The 19,942-nt window shown below is 36.0% G+C and overlaps 1 protein-coding gene across 9 annotated transcripts in view; it reads left to right on the top strand.

Moving 5' to 3' along the window:
• Nucleotides 1–19,942, top strand: part of MBNL3 (muscleblind like splicing regulator 3) — a 138,407-nt gene that overhangs the window by 68,382 nt on the left and 50,083 nt on the right. The window contains exon 1 of one of the 9 annotated variants that reach the window (XM_037821015.1): nt 13,137–13,212. The exons of 7 other annotated variants lie outside the window; for them this stretch is intronic. The gene's annotated coding sequence lies outside the window, so the exon portion shown is untranslated. Of the gene's footprint in view, nt 1–13,136; nt 13,213–14,359; nt 14,380–19,942 lie in introns of those variants that run through there. One more of the 9 variants, XM_037821016.1, reaches the window with a different exon arrangement.

Here is a 19,942-nt window from a genome sequence, read left to right as displayed (position 1 = left end):
AAGTTTAATTCATGCTTTTTTCTGTCTTTCTCAGTACTGTTTTCCTAAAAGTCAGTAAATGATTCAATTTGTTCTTCAACCTTTTATTTCTAAATGAGCTTCACTGTTTGGACTTAACCATGTTGTCGTTAGAGATTTTTTTAGTTTCTTGTTTATGATGTGTTTGTATAATATTGCTTAGTGGCATGTCTAATCTGTTATTTAGTTAAGTAGATATGGCTATAGGATACATCTGTTAAAAACATTTTTGCAACTCTAACTTGATTGCAGGCACTTGGATGTATGTCTTAAATTAGCTTTTTTTTCCTATCATAAATGGGCATAATTTTTCTATTGAAACTCAAATTTTTATTTACTCACTAGAAATTGATAGGAAATAAATTAGCCTTTTACTCCTACTCATATTCTTTTGGGAAGACAGTGGGCAGTGAAGGCAATTTCCTCACTATGAAAACTAGCCTTAAGTTTGAAGATATACAGTATACAGTAATATAATTGTGCTAAATATGACAGATTCCCTAAACCAAGACATATATTACATGTCAGCCATGCTGTTATAGCTAACTACATAGTGGCAATGTTCTAATTTCTGTCTTTAGTGTGCAGAAATGCAAACAGAAAACGTTTTCTTTGTGACTTTAATCTGTCACTCAGTTCCAAAATATGTTTTGGAGACCACATTGTTTTAAGTCACAGTGTTTTAAGACCACATTGTCCCATTTTCTTAAAATCTTTGTTCATCCTATTTGTGAAGGAACAATGTGAGAATTTTTAATATCACTAGAACTCTGTGTTCTCGTTTTAAATATTTGAAAAATAACTATCCCAGAAATTGTTTTTCTGCTGTTAGTGTTTATGCTTATCACATGCTCAATTTAGAGGATTTTACAATGTTTCCAGCTTTTATAAAAACATAATCCCTAGAGTTTTGGCAGTTTCCTTGTTATTTCACTTTTTCTTTAGCCAAGCAAACATTCTATATAGAAACAAATTCAAACTTAATTTCAAAGAGACTGAAACATTTTAAAACCACATCCCTCTTTATTCTGTCAGTACTCCACTGGAGGAAGGATTTCATTTGGCCATATTGTCTTATTTTTCAAAGGAGCCTTAGAAATAGTCTTGATAAATGCCTCTTTCTTGGGTGAACTACAGAAGTAACCACTGAAATATTTGGAACGAAGCATGATATCAGCAAGTAGCATAAGCATAGAACATGCTGCCCTATAATAACAACACTAGCAAGGGCTCCTTATGTGGCCTTGAGCAAGTCACAGGAATCCTACTACCTCTGTTTCTCTTCATACAAGGAGCAGGCAGCAGCACTCCATTTTTAGGACTATTAGTTGTGGTCTACTGCAAGGATTTTATAAATGTCAGGGGTCAGTTAATGCTGAAAGTCCTGTTAAGTCCATTAAGAGTTCTATATGCATTTAATTCCCCAAAGACATGATTCAGTCAACAAACATTTTTTGAAATCTCTTACTTGTTAGGCACTGGGCTCAGTACTATGCCAGATACAGAGTTATACAGTACATGGTTCCTGTCTGACTTCTTAGTATGAGGCAGTTTGTGGTATGTGCCATACATACTACAAACTGATGTATGTGCCACACGTACCAACTAACCACTAGAAAATGTCCAAGGAGAGGAGCAAGGGCTGGGATTACAACCAGCTGTGGTGGTTAAAGATGCAGTCATGGGGGAGGTATTGTTTGAGATATTCTTTAAAGGAGGGATAGGAAGATATTCCAAGTAGAGGGCAAAATACAAACAAAGACAGAGATGGAAAACTGTGATGTGTGTTTGGGGAGTCAAGGGTTAAGTCAGACTGACTGAAGTATAAAGCTTGTGCTGCAGATAAGTGGCCTTGAAAGTCATTGAGGAATGTGGACTTCACTTTGTAGCTCTTAGGAATCTCTGACAGTTTCTAAGCAGAGAAATGACTTCATCAGCCTATGCAACATGAATTGGTGGAGCAAAAGAGACTGGCAAGAGGGAGGGCCTGTTAGAAAACTGTTGAGATATCTTAGGTATGAAATGATAAGGACTTAAATTAGATGGTGACCTGGAAAGGAAAAGCCAGCGATGGGGCTGAGATGCAGATGAAGCCAGCACGTACAAGAAGGGGTTGATATTCTACTCCAACCTGCTGCGACTGTGCTGACCTTAATATCATCAGATTTTGTTGAAGTTTAAGTCGATGTCCTCCGTACTAATTTTTTTTGGTTTCACATTTGTTGCTGTCTTGTTTATCACTATATCTTTTGTGCCTAGCATGTATTATGAGTTTGGAAAAACACCGGTTGAATGAAAGGTGAGCTTACTGAATCACTTTAAGAGAAGAAGAACAAATATGGGCTCAACTGTGAGGTATCCAGTCATCTCTCCTGCATTTGTACTTCCACCTCCAGTTTGCTTTTTTTAAAAATAAGGATGAAAATTGTATACACCCATGTTCCAGATTTCCTCACTCAACCATATTTTAACTTAGAATTGATGGGCTATTCATTGCTGATTTTTGCAAATTTAATTCTGTCCCTTGGCATTATAGATCTATTCTTTGGCCAAATACTGTTGGATACTCTCCAAATGTTGCATTTTGAGTATTTTTACCTTATATAGGGATGTTAAAAAATTTGCTGAGGGGCCACTGTTAAATATTATTTTAAACTAGTATGATAATCTAGTAATATTCAAGCATTATTTTGCCTTAAAATATTTGGAATTGAATTTTATAGCAGATGGCCAGCTTGCAAATCAAGATATTCTTAAAAGCATATTAGTGCTAATAAGGTCTCTCTGAGTGAAATACAAAGTCATAGCCTGCAGAAAAGGCTTTTGTGTAAAAGGTGACTACCTAGGCCAATAAAGTGTTGTCAATAATTATAGCTCAAAATACACAGTGATATTTTGAAAGTCTAAAGAATTTGAACATAGAAAGGAGAATAAAAATTCTAATAGAGCTTATACATTAAAACTTTCAAATAAACATAATCAGGGTCTTCAATAACTAGAATTTAGTCTAAGCAATCTGCTTTTAGGAAAAAGAAAGAGGAGGGGAAATAATAAGAAAGTAATTTCAAGACAGATTTAAAAACAAATCTCTAGACTTTTGGGTATATTTTGGAGTACATGCATAGTTAGCCCAATCTTTTAAACCTTCTCCAACTTAATCTCTTTTCTGAATTGGATGATCCTGGCGTCTTTGTACAATCCTTGGTCATCAATATATGATTTAATTTTCTGCAACTCACTTTACTTTCAAAAACAGGAAAGATACCGTTTAGTAGTGTTCAACTGGTGTCATTCACATTTGCAGATGAGATCCATAATTGTTACTTGGATGTATTAATAGGCAACTGAGGGTTAAAACAGAACCAAGACTATCTCCCACTTTTTCTAGATTCAGGGGCTCACTGTGATGGCTCATGAAATTTACAACATCTTTTAAGTATTAGCAGTAAAACATAGTTAAACAGATGTGACTTATTTCTCCCCAACTTTTCCTATTCTCCCAGTAGGAAAGTGAGAGAAATGAGAGACTGTAAACTTGAAAGGAGAGAGAGAGAGAGAGAGAGAGAGAGAGAGAGAGAGAGAGAGAGAGAGAGAGAGAGAGAGAGAGAGAGAGAGAGAGAGAGAGAGAGGAGAGATGGAAGGAAAATAGCAGGCTCTTTTTGAGAAGGGCTTTTCATTCTGAAATACTTCAGCATCCATAATTATGAAACAAAACCAGGATGAAGGTGTAAAGAATAAAGTAACATACTAATGAAAGGGTAGTGATAAAGACCCCCTCCAAGGGAGGATTATTTGTGCTTTTTATCACACATTTTCCACCATAAACTCCTCTGCTTTCCATGGAGTAAAAAAGAGCTGTGATTAATTATGTCTTAAAGAAGTCTCATTCTGCCCACCAAACTTGTTCCTCCTCCTTCTCAATAGCACCACCATCTTGAGTAAACATGCATCCCTAATCACCTTTGATTTCTCGCACATTGTTCACAACCTCCAAACAGATGTCCAAGTCCTAGAGCCCCCTCAGCCACGTATGCAGCTGTGGGAGAGATAAGATATGTTAACTCCTTGTGAGCAGGTTCCATGTCTTATTTTTCCACTGTATCTTCCACTGTATCCAGTACAGTCCTTTTTACATGAGAGGTGCTTTAATGAGTAAGCTTTCTCTTATCAGACACTAAAAACACTGTAATTCAATGAATTTCTCTGTCTACCATGGTTGCCAGAGAGCTCACAGCTACATTTTGGGCCCAGATGCAGCAATTCGCCTTTGTCCAGATTTTTGAAATTTTGGATATCATTATTCCCATCATCCCACTTTCCACAATACATGACTCTTGCTCTTTAGACTTACTATAATGATCCTATTGGAAATTTATCTAAGCCTTTTTGGAAGAATGTAGTTATATAACCAGTGAGAAAGCAAGGGAGCAGGGGAAGGGGCTAATTCAATGTCTGTTTCTGAATTTCTTATTTGCAGCTTATTAAGCTAACTGTACGTTTTTCATTTAGACATATTAATGGATTGCAGGCATGCTAGTATTGCTGACTAGAGGTCTCTGTTTAAAAGACTTCCAGTGACAGAAGTAAACTAAATGCAGCTGAGGCTACTCTTAATACAGAAAGGAAAGAGTAACAAATACTTGGAACCCCTTAAACAGGCGTCTATTTCCTTCACTGTGAAAAGAAGAAAATATTGTATGAGATATATTTTTCCTTACTGTAGTGCTCCAGGGTATAACTGATGAACCTTGTATTCAGTGCTTGCTTTGAGGTTTGGGAATCTATTAATACTTTAGCTTTTGATTATACATGCTGAAATGCTGTGCTCAGTATTGGGTTGTTTTGCTTATTAGATGTGAAAAGCATTTTTCTCCTTTTAGCTTATTTTTTTTTCATATGTCTTTTTTTTGGGGGGGGGAGAAGGGATATTGCTTTCAGATGAATGTGGTTTCTCTAGTGAGTATAGGTCTGAATTTATTGGAGAGCCAAGGATAATTTACTAGAAAATCCTTTATTCACTTAAATCTGGGCACATAGAAACATTTAGGTAAACACTGGGTAAATTTGTGGGACAACATGTAACATAGAACACTTATATACTTCTTTTCCTTTATAACTAATAGCCCTACTTTGTACACAGAAAGTGAATGTGTTTCCTAGGGGTAGTAAGATAGTTTTAAGAAGCTCAATTTTCCTTTTGCTTGACCTGGACTGGCCCACTTTTACATGACTGCTAGCTAGCATCCTTGCTGATGTCAAAGATGTGCAATTAAGATATCAAAATCCCTTCTATACGATCTTCAAGAAAGTGAATTCTCAGTAACATAAGAAAATGCATAGTAAATGGCTAAATTTGTTGTTGGATAGGGCAGTATCACCTTAGAGCTGAGTGTGGTGGGCAAGCCAAAAGCACCAGCATCACTTGAGAACTTGTCAGAAATGTAAATTTTTGCCTCTCACCCCCCCCCCCCACCCACCCCACCCCATACCCCACACCTACTGAATCAAAGATTCTGGGGCTAGGGCCCAGTAACTTGTCTTAAAAAGCTCTCCAAGAGATTCTGATGCACACCAAAGTTTGAAAGCATTAGCTTAGAAAAAAACAAAACAGTTTAGAAGGTTATCAACTAAGGGTGAAGTTTCTCAGTTTTAGAATTCTTCCTCACTACTTTTTCAAATATGCACTTCCTTGGGTTATTGTTTATATTCAGATCTGGTGGAAGCAAAATGGTGTCTGTCTTGGAAGACATATATGTCTTTGGGAAGTTTATTGTATTTTTCCCTCGAGGAGCATTGCAATGCTTATTAGCCTAGTAAAGGCTCTGAGAGGTCCTGCGGGAAAGAAACCTGTTTAGTTCTGTTTAACCCAACATTTCTCAAATTTGACCACATAACCCTGTTTCTATAGAGCATATAGAAACATCTCATGGACGATTACATGACACGTGGTTGGGGAAGAATTGCCTTGGTGTTTGTGTGAAATCAAATAGAAAAAAAAAAAGTATTTTAGTTATTTGCCCATTATAAACCTTTGGAAAAATTAGTGACTTTTTATACCCCAAAAGGTCTATTGTAGGTGTTGCTAGCCTTCAAAAGTTCATTTGTAGCAGTGCTAGGACAAAAAGGGCTAATATATACATATCGGAGATATTCAAACATGTTTCACATTTATATGACTCAATCTTGGTTTCTAAAAGGTTGGCCTGTTGAGATGAAAAATATTAAAAATGAAAAGTTGGCTCAAACATATATAAGCAATCCTATAATGAGATTCAGTTTTACTATTTCACTAACTTATATAAATAATATTCAGAATTGCTTTACTGTAATTAATTACTTGTTAGTATTTTAATCACCATTAACATCTACTCTTACAGTATATTATTTGCTTTAAACTCCTAATTTACCAGGAGAAAATGGCTTGCTTTGTTTCATTTTATCATTTTATTATATATTATGAATAATTATGACAAAGAGAAAAAAAGCCAGAACCAACCAAAGACTGTGATGCTCCATACTTTTTCATACAATGGAAATGACTTTGAGTTTTTATTCATAATGACTGTAAGGAGAATTATAGTTATACTAAATCTTAAAGTAAAGTAAGAAGCATCTGATGGCACAAGTGTGTCTCTTGACTGGATAAATGGGTATCCTAGATAGGCACTGGCTTATTGCCAGTTGAAAAGGGAGCAATAATTCTTTTCTCATTGCAGTTATTTGCAAGGATAAGATTAAAGCCTGGATCTGTTTTTGTTTTTGTTTTTTTAATTTCTGTCATTTCACCTACCATAGCACTAAACTGTGGGAGCAACAACTGTTTTAACAGTATCATCCAGTCTAATAAAAGAGAGGTGTCCTTGGCTTTTTAACAGTGTGTATAAATTCCCTTCCTAGGTACATGGTAATTTATATTCTTCAAATAATTAAGAATTACTCCCTTATGTAGGGAAAGTAAAATGGTAAAAACAATAGTTTGTGATCTGTCAGATTTTTTATACTTAATTCACAGTAAAAGTTTTGGCTCTATTGTAAAGAACTAATAAAGAAAAATAAATAAGATATTTTTTACTTCTACTAGTTTTACTTCCCAAGCACCCTAAATTTCACTCTTTCCTTTTATTCTTTCAAAGTACCCATAAAGTATGTAGGAGCCAGAATTATTCCTAGAGAAATGCAGTAACATAATTGGAAAATAATTTTCCCATAATCTAAAGGTAACCAGAATCCAGGTGTGCCGGTTTGAATGTATTATGTCCCCCCATAAAAAGCCATATTCTTTGATGCAATCTTGTGGGGCAGACAGAATAGTGGGGATTAAGTTGGAACGTTTGAATTAGGTTGTTTGCATGGAGATGTGCCCCACCCAGCTGTGGGTGGTGACTCTGGTGGGATACTCCCATGGAGGTGTGGCCCCACCCATTCAGGGTGGGCCTTGATCAGTGGAGCCATATAAATATGCTGACTCAGAGATGGAACTCAGTGCAGCTGTGAGTGACGTTTTGAAGAGGAGCAAGTTTGCTAGAGAGGAACGTCCTGGGAGAAAGCCATTTTGAAACCAGAACTTTGGAGCAGACGCCAGCCACGTGCCTTCCCAGCTAACAGAAGTTTTCCGGACGCCATCTGCCATCCTCCAGTGAAGGTACCCGATTACTGATGTGTTACCTTGGACACTTTATGGCCTTAAGACTGTAACTGTGTAGCCAAATAAACCCCCTTTTTATAAAAGCCTATCCATCTCTGGTGTTTTGCATTCTGCAGCATTAGCAAACTAGAACACCAGGGCACTTGAATCCCAGCCTAGGACTCTTGCTAAAAAAATACTGCATTCATATTAAAATTTAAATTTATTCCTCCTTTGTCTAGGAACAAGTACATCAGTAGGCAATATGAATAGCTTGTGACCTGGTTCAAAACTGTTAATTCATATCAGTAATAGATTTATTTATCATTATTATTTCCCTATCATATGGTCTCAGTAACAGATTTATCATTATTGTTTCCCATATAATATTGTCTCTAAAAGTATAAGTATACTTTTGTATTCTGAATACTTAATTGACTAGTGTCTTATAAGAGCCAGATTCTCTGTCATCAGCAAATATATATAACACTTTGTCTTTTAAAAGCTTAAATTATATTGAATATATTGCTATGTTTACATTTTTGACATATTTACGTCATGCAGCCATAAACTCATTTATATTAGAATCTTTAATTTTATTTTGTGAATAATGATTTTCAAAAGATGGCAATATAGAAAAGAAAATTAGTAACCATAGCCCTTGTTCATAGGCTCCAGCTGATGCTCTTAAAATGTCAAACCCTATTTCCTGTGTCCACAGAACAATCACACCTACTTTGTACCATCTCAAAAGTATATAACTCTATGGCCATTTAAATCAAATTCCAAATAAAATCGAGCTGTTGTTGCGGTAGTCTTTTGTGATGTGGTATGTATAGTATATGTGAGTTCTCATTTAACTGTATTCTTAATAAAGCATAATGTTTCTGAAAAACATTTCATACTATTTTGTGATAAAGTCGATCTTTTGTCATTGTTTGGAAGCTTTCTCTGATTTGGAATAGTGTTGAACCTTCAACACTCAGACACTTGTGGCCTGAGTAAACATGCTTCTGAATGGCACTACTGTGTTTTAAAGAGATTCTTCTTTTAGGGTGGTAACAATAGTCACAAAATGCATATGACTAACTCTTTCGTTGAGCCGCACTTCCATCTGTTCTCCACATCCATGGGAGTTGCTGAACTGTTACTGTTGTCAGGTCATGGCCCTTTGTGCTTAAGCTCTTGTGACCCATGTGACTTCCAACTAAGTCCTGATAATTTGACACTGCTTTTCCCAAACCAATTGGCAAAATGCTATTATAGTGCAAACATTTACTAAAAAGCTATGTTAAGAAAGGAAATATTTATTCTAATTGTTCTGCTTCAGTAAGGATGGAGAACTGTATATTTAATATTTGGCTACCTTGCCTTACTTGTTTTCAACTCACCAAGAGTTCATAGATACTTAACAAAACATCCCAGTTGATGTGTAATCTTTATTATAATTTTAAAGGGAAAATAGTTGCCCAGGCAATAAATATATTTGAACTAGCTCATTCTTTAGTTTAGCACATGTCAAAAGAGTAAGAGGCAATTAATTGTAGTGGTTAAGAGTGTGGGCTCTGAGCCAGGGCACCTAGGTTCAAATCTCAGCTCTGCTACTTATTAGCTCTGTCACCGTGGGCATGTTATGTCAACTCTCTGTGCCTCAAGTTTCCTTAACCATAAAAAGTGGGTGATAATGGCACTGACCTCTTAGGGTTATTGTGCAGATTAAATGAGATAATGCATATAAGGCACTTAGAATAGTGCCTGACACAGTACAATTAGCTATTATTATTCAAATAACAGACAGGGTGTGAAAAAAAAAAAGTAAACCAGATCACAGTGTTCTATAAACCCTTCAAATGACTTTTGTTATTATGAACACTCCATGGTATTAATGGAAAAATATAATTTTACAGGGGCCTCAACCTGGTCTCTAAATGTATATCAACAATTTTCCTATGTCAAATAGCATGAGCTAAAACATGATACACACAATTACTCTCCAGCATACTCATGAATGGTTGGAATAGTTCACATCTGAAGGGTCACTTTACCTTGTATACTAGAGTCTAGTATATAAAGTCAATGTAAAACATGAAACAAAATACGCGATTAGTAGTAGATTTCAAATAAATGTTCCACTTATCTCAAGTGGGAAAATAACTATAAAAGATTGGCATACCAATGTTTTAAACAACTTAATAAATTTCAAGGTATCACTTTATCAAATATTTTTCAAGAATGGAATTTGATTTACCTTATATAAGAGACACATGACGGCATTTTTTTTTTAGAAAGGCGTGTTTTCTGAATTTTCTAATTTTATCCTGATTTTCAAGATAGATTCAGTAGATTTGTTTTGTTTTATTTTATTTTCTCTCACTGAATTAAGTGGTCCACTGATTAAAAGGTGGTCATTAGACTATCATCATGTGCTTAGAAACTTTTTGTGCTTGATGTAAAAAGTATAGTTTTAAAGAACAGTACATGCTTACAAGTGCTTTACGTCCTAATACGTCTTGTTCCAGCTCTTTAAACTGACTTGGGTAGTACAATTGATACATGATTAAACTAATTAATTAACCCTCTCTATTCTTTGCTTTATATTTTCCCTTTATTTTGGATTTGGAGATAGCTATCATTTGGCAGTGGTCATATTTTAACAACTTCTCTGTAAGTGTGTGAGACATTTATGTTTGAGAGATTGATTTATTTTAAAACATAAAACCTGCATTCATCGCTTTAACTTCTTTAAACTAACCGCACTTCTGGTTACATTGTTTGTAGATGACCTTGTTTAGTTCTTTGAATACCAGGAACAGTTTCATCATCATCAAATATTAACTGCTTGCTGAAAGCAGGAGGTGAACTTAGCAAGGTTGCTGTATTTACTGAATTAAATCGGGAAAGGATCACTTCGAAGCACATGTACTTAAAGTTATGTCAGTAGCTTCATCTAGAACTTTGTCAATTCTGTTCACATCTCTGAAACAAATTTTGGATGAAACTTAACACACTTGGTAGATATTCAGGCCAGGCAGAATAGATCTTTATTTTTAAAAGAGAAATACTTTGTGTCAAATAAATTGCTTGTTTTCATGTCTTCAGAACAAAAACAAACAGTAATTTAGCCTAATTTTCAGATGCTTTTAAAAAGAGTCATGGCTAAAAATGTCACGTTATTTAAATACACAGTACATTTGGAGTTTGAAATTTTCTTTGGGGATTTGTCTGGTGTTCTAAAATGCCTACAATTTTAATGACAAATTAACACAATGATTTCAAAAGACTTGATAAAAATATATTATCGCTAACAAAATGCAGACTTATTTCATGCCTCAAAGTATTTTAATAACTGTCCACGTCATCATGTAAAACTTTCCACTTGGAAATGGCGTATTTGGTATTAGTCTGGTAGTAGGGTAAGTGTGTAAAGAAAATACTTATTTTAAAGTGAATACATTTGGCTCTATTTGGGGTTTAAAATATGATTTCCCACTCATAAATATAGCAAGACCCTATAAACAACCATTTCCATATCATGCTTTAAAATTTTTTTATCTGAAAAAAAAACCTTATGCTTAGCAAACAAGGGACTGATTTTCATCTTTGTGCCTCCAATTTCAAAATGCAGAGGTAAATCGATAACTATATCTGCCCTTTATATAACCTTTTGGTAGAGAGGCATGTGGCTGGCTATATATGCATAATTATTTAATTTATTCTTAACAGAATACTTAGTCTTGCAAAGATAAATTGTTTAAATCTGAACAATAATCATTGTCTTTGTCACCCTATATTCTATTTATATGTTTATAAAACATACACTTAAATTTAATTGTACTTTAAACTTTCTTTTTACTTAGAGACAGGAAATTCAATTTTGCCTAGTGAAGACCCTTAGGAATTGAAGCGATTACCTAAATACCTTCCTACTTCCCAAGTTTTAGTACAGTTAAAACTCACTTGAGACCTTTAAGTCATGGAAAGCCCTAAGTAGCTGGCATGGCTTCAAGGGACAGAAGTCACCGAGTAGTGAAGCCAGTTGGACAGAGAAGACTTCTTATTTCAGAACTTGCCTGCCTGAAGAATTCAAACAAAAGAAGAAAGGCAGAGTAGACAGTTGGAAAGATCTGAAATAATTTATAGCTTTGGAAAAACGTATTGGGAAGATGATTGTGGGATATTGCTTTGTAGCTGTCATAGGAAAAACCTCCATCTTGTTAGTTTTGGGAGATCAAGTATAGGCAAAACTTTTAAATGTCATTTCAATGGGAGATCCTATTCTTTGGGATTAATTAAAATATTTTTCTATTTACTAGAGAAATAGAAATATGGATGAAAACTAACTTGACTTAAAAAATGTGATTTGCCTTTATTTGAACTTTAGTTTCTTAATCTCTAGGATGAGGGAGTAGGATTAGATAAGCATTTTCATAAGGGTAGCCTGAATAGAGAGGGTAACAGGTGTTTGAAGAAAAAAAGGGGCGGAAGTTTCTGTGATTAAATAATGTTGGGAAATTCTGTGTTAATTAAAAGTAAGCAGATTTCATTACTGTAGGACAAATGAAAATCTTTTATTAAGCTCATGTATTGTCAGTCTCCAAAAAAGGAATATAGTATGCTCTTTTTTAAAACTTTTTGACCAGGAAACCCTTTTTTTGAGGATTCTCTCTTGGAACTAGTGGTCTGTAGTACACAGTCTGGCTAATGCTGGGCTAAAAGATCTCTTAGAGCCTTTCCAGCATTATCATTAATGTTTCTATGACACATCTGTAAACATAAACATCTCTAGTATAGAACAATTGCATTCTTTCTGACCCTACTAATTCAGAATCTTTAAAATTGCAATGGAGTGTGCATTCTTAATGAATAAAAAAAATTTCAGCATGTATCTAGTAATTGACTCCTAAATGTTCATGATTGCCACTTTTTTGATATATTTATCCTGTAATATGGGGCTCTTATAGATTGCCATTTTTCCTGAAAACATTATTTTGTTTATTAGAATTAACCATGCTCCTGTACTTCGCCCTCTCTTTCAATGTGAGAGATGAAAGGTTGACTGAAAAGATATCTATGCAAACAGTGGCTATTTGTGTGTTTTGAATGTGTACCTGCATAGATCTTATGTGTGTATATAGAAACATGATGCTTAAGCAGTCATTTTCCTGGGCTTTAATGGATGACATAGCTTGAATTTGATTATTCCGTAAACAGAACTTAAAAAAAAAAAGAAAAAGTTAACCCGCGCCACCACCCTCCACATGTACAGACAAATAAAAACCTTAAAAAGCGTAAAAACCTCATCTTCATGTAATGTTTCATGTGTTCAAAAAATGGTTCTATATATTTGGAGTAAGGAGTTAGGCAGATCTTGGTCACATACTGTCTTAACCTAGAGGGGGAGCTCCGCCAGGCATCAAGGTCATTCAAACAAAAAGTTGTGCCACTGTGGAGGGAAGGCGGAGTGACTGGCTGCATAGTGAGCAGTAGGAAGCTTTGGGTGGGAGGAGTCATGAAATCAAAAATAGCTTTCTCCAACAGTCAACTTCCATAAATTCCTTGCAGCTGGTCAGGTAAGCTGGGGCTGAGCGTTCCTTCTGCTTTGAATGCTCTGGGCAGCCGAAGGCCTGGCAGAACCTGGGCTCATTCCATGTAGGGGTTACTTAGGACCTTAAGCTAAAAGGGCTAAAATGGGTGTTTAAGGATTTGACTTTATTTAGCTCAACTCCCCAGGCTAGAAGAATGGATAGGATAAGATTATCAGATAAAATATTGTATGGGACATACTCATGCTATAAAAGTACTGTTTATCTGAAATTCAAATTTAATTGGATGACCTGTACTTTTATTTGCTAAGTTTGGCAACCCTAGATAGGGAGGATTCTAGGCAGAAGCCCAGGCCTGGTAGAAAGTGTGCAAACGGCTGGTGTCCTCTTTGCCCTGGCTTCTAAATTGCTGCGGTAGGTGACTGGATGGGGTGTGCATCAAGCAAAGGGAGGCAAGGGAACCCTAAGAAAGGGGCATATGACTGTGGGCCAGAGCAAGACTCCTTTATGTTGGCACAAGGAAGCCTTTGTAGCCGTTTTTTGAAGTTGTATGAATTTGTGTGTGTGTTATTTCCTGGAGTACAATTTGAATGCCATTAAGTTTCCTTTCCTCTTTTTCTATATTTTAATGACCTTTTATGTTGGCAGCCATCAACTGCTTTGAAGACAGCCTCCATCAATACTTAGAACCAATAATGCCTTCGGACTCTTGGTAACTCAGTACCAGTGTGCCTTATTGTCTTTGGGTTTTAATTTGATGCTGGTTTTTAAAGAGATGACTGATGTATTGTTGAGAAGCTTATTATTGAACAGACATGTAGTGAATAGTTTTATAAAGCTGTTGAAAGTATTTGATTAGACTAGGGGGGAAAACAGGGGTTGGGGGAGGAAGCAAATTTGTGGTCCTGGTGAGGCAGGCTTGTTTTCACTGTAAACAGCAACTATGTAATTTAGTGTTGGTTCTTTTAAAAATTTTTAAAGAAACATTTCAAGTTCATGATTATTTGAAAATAAATGGTGAATGTGAATGAAGCTGGATATAGGTCATGGGGTGAAGTGGAAACATTTTTCTTTTAACAGCTCAGCCTATGCAGCAGAGACAAGATTGCCCAGCAGGCTAGGATTATTCTAAAACCCTGTACTCCACCTTTGGTTTAATAGCTTCAGGGAATTTGACTTGCAGCTTTCTCAGAGGTATGTGTGTGTTGAGGGGGGGGCGTGGCGGTTGCAGTTGGAGAGGGCAGTTCATTGTAAGCTGACCCTGGAAGGGCAGGGGCCCCTTGGGCAGTCCCAGATGCTGAGCAGATATGCATCTGCTGCAAATTCCCTTACTCAGCTCAGTGGGGCCCTGTATTTTGGGGGCTCTTGTGGCTGGAGACCCCTGAAATTCAATTGGGGTTTGAATCTGTGTGCCTCATGGCTTCTTAACATTTCCCATTCAGTTATACTAAATAACCAGGATTTTTCAGCCATGATAGTCACATTGGCTTAAGGTATATAGTCAACAAAAAAGAAAAAAAAGTTACAAATTAGCAACTTTCTCAACCCTAATAGAATAAGAGTTCGTTTGGAACAGATAAGCATGAATAGCCTCAGTCATTTGTCGACTATTTTTCTCTTCTTGGAGGGAGACGAACTTAGGAAATGAAATAGCAAGAGAAGCAGTTAGGCTTCTAAGGCACATTTAGTGTTACGCACTATACAATTGTTCTCCTAAATTTCATTTATTCATTCTACAAACTTTTATGGAATGGCTACTATTCACCAGGCACAGAACCAGCCCTGAGGAAAATGCAGCTCTGCCTTTAGATAGGCTCAAAGTCTAACAGGGGAGACAGGCATGCAAGCAATTTGATGTGTACAGTGATAAGTGCTACAATAAAACTAAGTACAAGGTGCAGTTGAGGCATGAAGGAGGGAGAGATAAATGGGATTGGGGGTAGGGAGATGGGTGCAGGAAAATTTTTACGGAGGATGAGTCATTTGAACTGAGAATCCATATTGGGTAGTGAGAATGTGGAAACTTAGCTTCCTTACTGAGCTGCTTGAGAATCAGCATAAGTGACCTCACTTCTCTTGGCCTTCACTTTCCTTCTCTGTAAGATAAAGGTGGACAAGATGTCCCTTAAAATCCGGTCAAGCCCTAAAGTGTTATAATTCTGGGAATAAAATTATCTTAGGGAGCTCTTTCAGAATAAGAGTGTGATTGTTACACCTACTCCTCCCTTTATCTTTTGGAGGTCACAATTTGAAAGTTCTCTTGGGGCAGATAGGGAAGAAAATTCTCCTGTTCCCCTCCCAGATTCTCTCCTATTCAAACTTAGTGTCTGTTTTCCACCAAAGTCATTGCCCTGTATATGGGATGTGTCGAGAAAGCAAAGTTACAACCATAAGAGGTAGGGTGCATCACTGGCTGCAATGGGATCAGGGGCTACTGACCTTCCAGCAGGCTGGCCTTCTCCAAGGGGGTTTTGGTTCACCTCATTAATTTTGCCTTCAATGTACTCAAGAAATGATTTATTAAATCCTTTTTTTACAGGTTTCTTACCTTCATCCCAAATTGAAATTAAAAGTTTTATGCAGGATTTTAAGATGCCCTTTGAACACATGTATCAATATTTTTAGATGACAAAATGTTTGGAGGAGAAAATGTTGCAGATTATGGCCATTTTTTTAAAAGATTGAATTCTAAGAGGAAGAAAGGTGGAAAATTTGCCATTACTATACTGACAACTAGCTAATACTCAGCCTTTGTTGATGTTGACTCATTTTTAGCTCTTTCAGATTTTTTTTGAACTTTTATTAGATCTGTGATGGTTTTAGAAACCAGGAAACCTAGTACATATGATGTGTAATTTTAAAATCACTGTTACTTCCTCTGAGAAGCCATGTCTAAACATGTATGTATGTGGGACAATATCATCAATAGGAATTTTTATTTAACACAGGATCATAAAAATGGAGTAACAACATCGTCCTTCATAGAACAAATCATCTGTTCAGTGCCTTTATTTAACATTTAAATTTTAGCTTTTGGTATTTGAGCAGAGCAGAGAGATTACATCCTTGAAGAGGTGATCCAGTTGTAACTGTATTTGAGAGAAGGTACTCATGGTTTTTTGTTTCTATAATTCTAAATGTATTTGAAGACGCAAGTCATCATGCAAATAGCTGTTTCTGTTAAGCTACTGTGACTGACAAGGGGTAATTTTCAGCTTCCTAGGGTATTTTTCTTATTCTGATGGATGGTAGAGCTTTCTCTCTTGAACATGAAAAAGTACTTTTCACTGGGTTTTTCTACCACCAGGTGCATGGGAAGTCTTGTACCTGACAGACTCTCACTCTCAAACCTCACCAGACTTACGTGGGATTTAAATCTCTACAATGCTACTTTCTCTTTCAGTGAAAGGCTTTGTACTCATTTGTGAAAATCCTGAAGGTAGGAGAAAGGAGATAGATTGAATTTTTGTAAGTTTTATAAATGCTCTACAACTTTCTCCATTTTCTGTCATCAACTTTTTGATGCAGATGTATTTCAGAAATTTCACTGGCCTTTTTCTTCCCCTGCTGCTTTTGGGGAACATTTTCAAAGACAGTAGACTGAGAAAGGAAGCCAGAAAATTCGTAGGTGTAGTAGCACTTATTTCTGCAGAGAATCACTTTTCTATTGAATCACTTTGCTCTTTTCTTAACTCACTATCACAGTGAAAGACTAGAATGATTTTATTTTTTAAGGCCAAAAGGAAATGGAAAGGGAGGGAAATGGAGGTGAGCATAAATAAGTCTGCACTCTAATCTCTTTAATGCTTCTTTTAATTTTGTATGTGTATCTGTATAGATAGATAGTTGAAGAGAGGTTAGATTGATAGACAGATTTACAAGTTTTGGCTTGACATGACTGCTGTTTTTTAGGATATAGCTAGCTGTGCCAGAGGATAGTGTCTGTCATAGGTGCAACATTTGTAGAGCTGTTTATGACATGGTCCAAGACTTTGCACTGAGCACATGGCAACTCTGAGCTTGTGGGTCTGTATTGGAAGATAGAGGGTAGGATACCATTGACTTGGCTTGAGAAACCTACAGACTGAGTTATAGACTCAGTGAGACAGGCTATTCTGTGGCCCACTTGGAGTACTTGGCTGGCTCATGGAAAACATTGGAACTTTTCTAGTCCATCGTCATTGATTTTCTGAAGGACCAAAATAGTAGGTGATAACTTATTCTGCTGGGACAATCCATCTTCCCTCCCCTGCCCCATCCATACATGCCTTACCAAAGTCTTGTCCCCTACAAGGATTAAAAGCAAATGTTAGCAAATTTTAAAAATAAAGTTTGTCCTCTCAAAAGTGCAATTAAAATATTTTGGCCTATAGTTAAGTTTGGGTCTCGTAAAGAATGAATGCTATATAAAGGAGATTTATCATCACCTAGTGTTGTACAAGTAAATACATTATCTTGAGCTCTGAAGTCATTTTGCAAAAAAAGGGTTTGGATTTCTTTTGAAACATTGTATTCCACAGATAATATACATATTAAATTACTGTCCATCTATTATTTGGATGAAAATACAGATTTTTTTTTTCTTTTTTAAGGTTTCTTTCACATAAGCAATGGTCTCTGGTAAGGTAACATTTACTGTGCCTTTGCATTGTGAAAGAATTAAATTATGGATTCTGTCTTTCAAAACAGAATGTTTTATAAATCAAGTAAAATCTCATAACTAAGATGAATAAGTTTCTTTAAATCTCATGCTGCCTGATATTCCATACTTTAGCTTTATATACAACTTGATGTAATTTTTAAAGTGTAATGCCCCCTTTTTTCTATTATGGTGTACTGTTTTGCTTTGTAAACATGTCATGAGTTTTCCAAGAAAGTTTAAGAAAAGTTACTATCTATAAATGAAAGTGATATAAAAAGCACAAAGGCATGTACTAATTCTTTATCTGTAGATCGGCAGGAAATGTACCAAATACACTGTGTTCTTTTCCTCCCTCTGTGCCTATCTCCCTTCCTCCCTTCTTTCTCTCTCTGATGGAGTCAGTAAGTGATATTGAAACTCTAAATTGTAACAAATGGTGAAATCCTAATGTATTATTGCTTTCTCTCTTTTTTAACCTGATATATTGTTTAGAATTGCTGAATGTGAAGGACAGTCCTCATTATGTAGTTATCAAGGAGAGTGGTGGCATTGCAACCTTAAGGAAATCCTGCCCAGCGGTTGCCAATTTCTTCTCTCACTGCTGCTATGGAACTGCCCCAAAGCATGGGAATTGGGGTAATGGCCATAAATCTGAGTATGCAGGAAGATGAAAAACAAAGTTAGTCAAAGGAGAAGGAAGGTCAAGAGTAAGTTACTTTAAAAAAAGAGTAAGTTATTTAGACCTATTTAGGTGGCAGGATCTCCAAATGCTGCTGCAATTAGTGATAGAAGACTGAAATTTAGAAGAGAGGTCAGAGCTAGAGAAAGATTAAAGATCTGAGCAACAGCAGTGCTAGAAGAAACTGTGGAAGAACCTCATTTCTCTAGGGAAAAGAAATTAGAGAGGTGAGCAGACAATTTAGGACAAAACCTAAGGGAAATATTTAATGTTAGGGTGTGGGAGGAGGGAAGAAACCCCGAGGTATAAACTAGCATGTTTGGCTGTGAAAGTCACCAAGTGCCACTGCCTCCTCCAGGCTATTCATTCTGAGCCACCCTCATTTGCATGCGGTGGAAGGTGAAGAATCTAGGGACTAAAATCCTGTGACTGTCTCTGCCTTGGTGCATGTTTTGGTAGGTGTAAAAAGAGGCTTATGGTTTCTCTTTGGGGGCTTATTAACGGAGAAGGACCCCCATTATTGTGATTTTTAGCATATATAACGATTTCCTTACAGTCCTCATATGTGCTAAAATTATGTAGTTATTCCTAAACTACTTTTATGAATTCAGAAGGATTAGTTTAATAACATTCTCAATTCTTAGTACCAATAAATTCTTCCTTTTCCAGGATTTGCAGAGAGATAATGGTACACTGAAACTAAGATACTATTTGATTTTGTAAATCAGTTTAATTTAATTAAAAACAAATTGTTCAATGGAAGAACAAAAGGACAAACCCAACAGAAAACAAGTGTATCCTTTAATTTATGATGCTAAGTTTTAAATTATATTCAGCTTCTTGCCAGAGGAGGTAAAACAATAGAGCCATCTCTATCCCAGTGATCTAATGCATAAAAAAGAGCAGTTGCAATGCATCTGGTTTTGCATTATATGTAGCTCTATAAAGGTTTTGAAGGGCATATCTTCATTTTCAGTGAAATTATATGAATGCTTTAATAAAAAGATAACTAAATATGGATAAATGTGTAAACTGTTTAGGCGTCCATCATAAATAAGAAAAATGAATAGCATGTGTTGAATGAAAATACTTGGTGAACTAATTCAGTTTTCTTCTGAGAATTCAGGTGGCCTAGCAACTTGTACTCCAGGGTCCAAAAAGAAAAAGTTGCCTCTTTTCTCTGCCTCTCTCTGCAATAATCTCATGTCCTGTAAAGAATGTTTGCAACTGCTGGAAAACAATTGCTTGCAATTGTACTTGCTTTCAAAGAATTCTAGTGGACCTAGTAACACAAATGAGAGAATCAATAGCTACTTTGTATGGAGTTCAAGAGTTAAACAAACAAACTCAATAAGAGTTCACATTGTGATAATGTGATAACTCCAAGTCCAGAAACAACCATTGCTACCACATAGTAAATACCATAATCAGCATTT

This window comes from Choloepus didactylus, chromosome X (genome assembly GCF_015220235.1).
Source record: "Choloepus didactylus isolate mChoDid1 chromosome X, mChoDid1.pri, whole genome shotgun sequence".
Lineage (NCBI taxonomy): Eukaryota > Metazoa > Chordata > Mammalia > Pilosa > Megalonychidae > Choloepus > Choloepus didactylus.
This window is presented reverse-complemented; position numbering and strand designations above follow the sequence as displayed.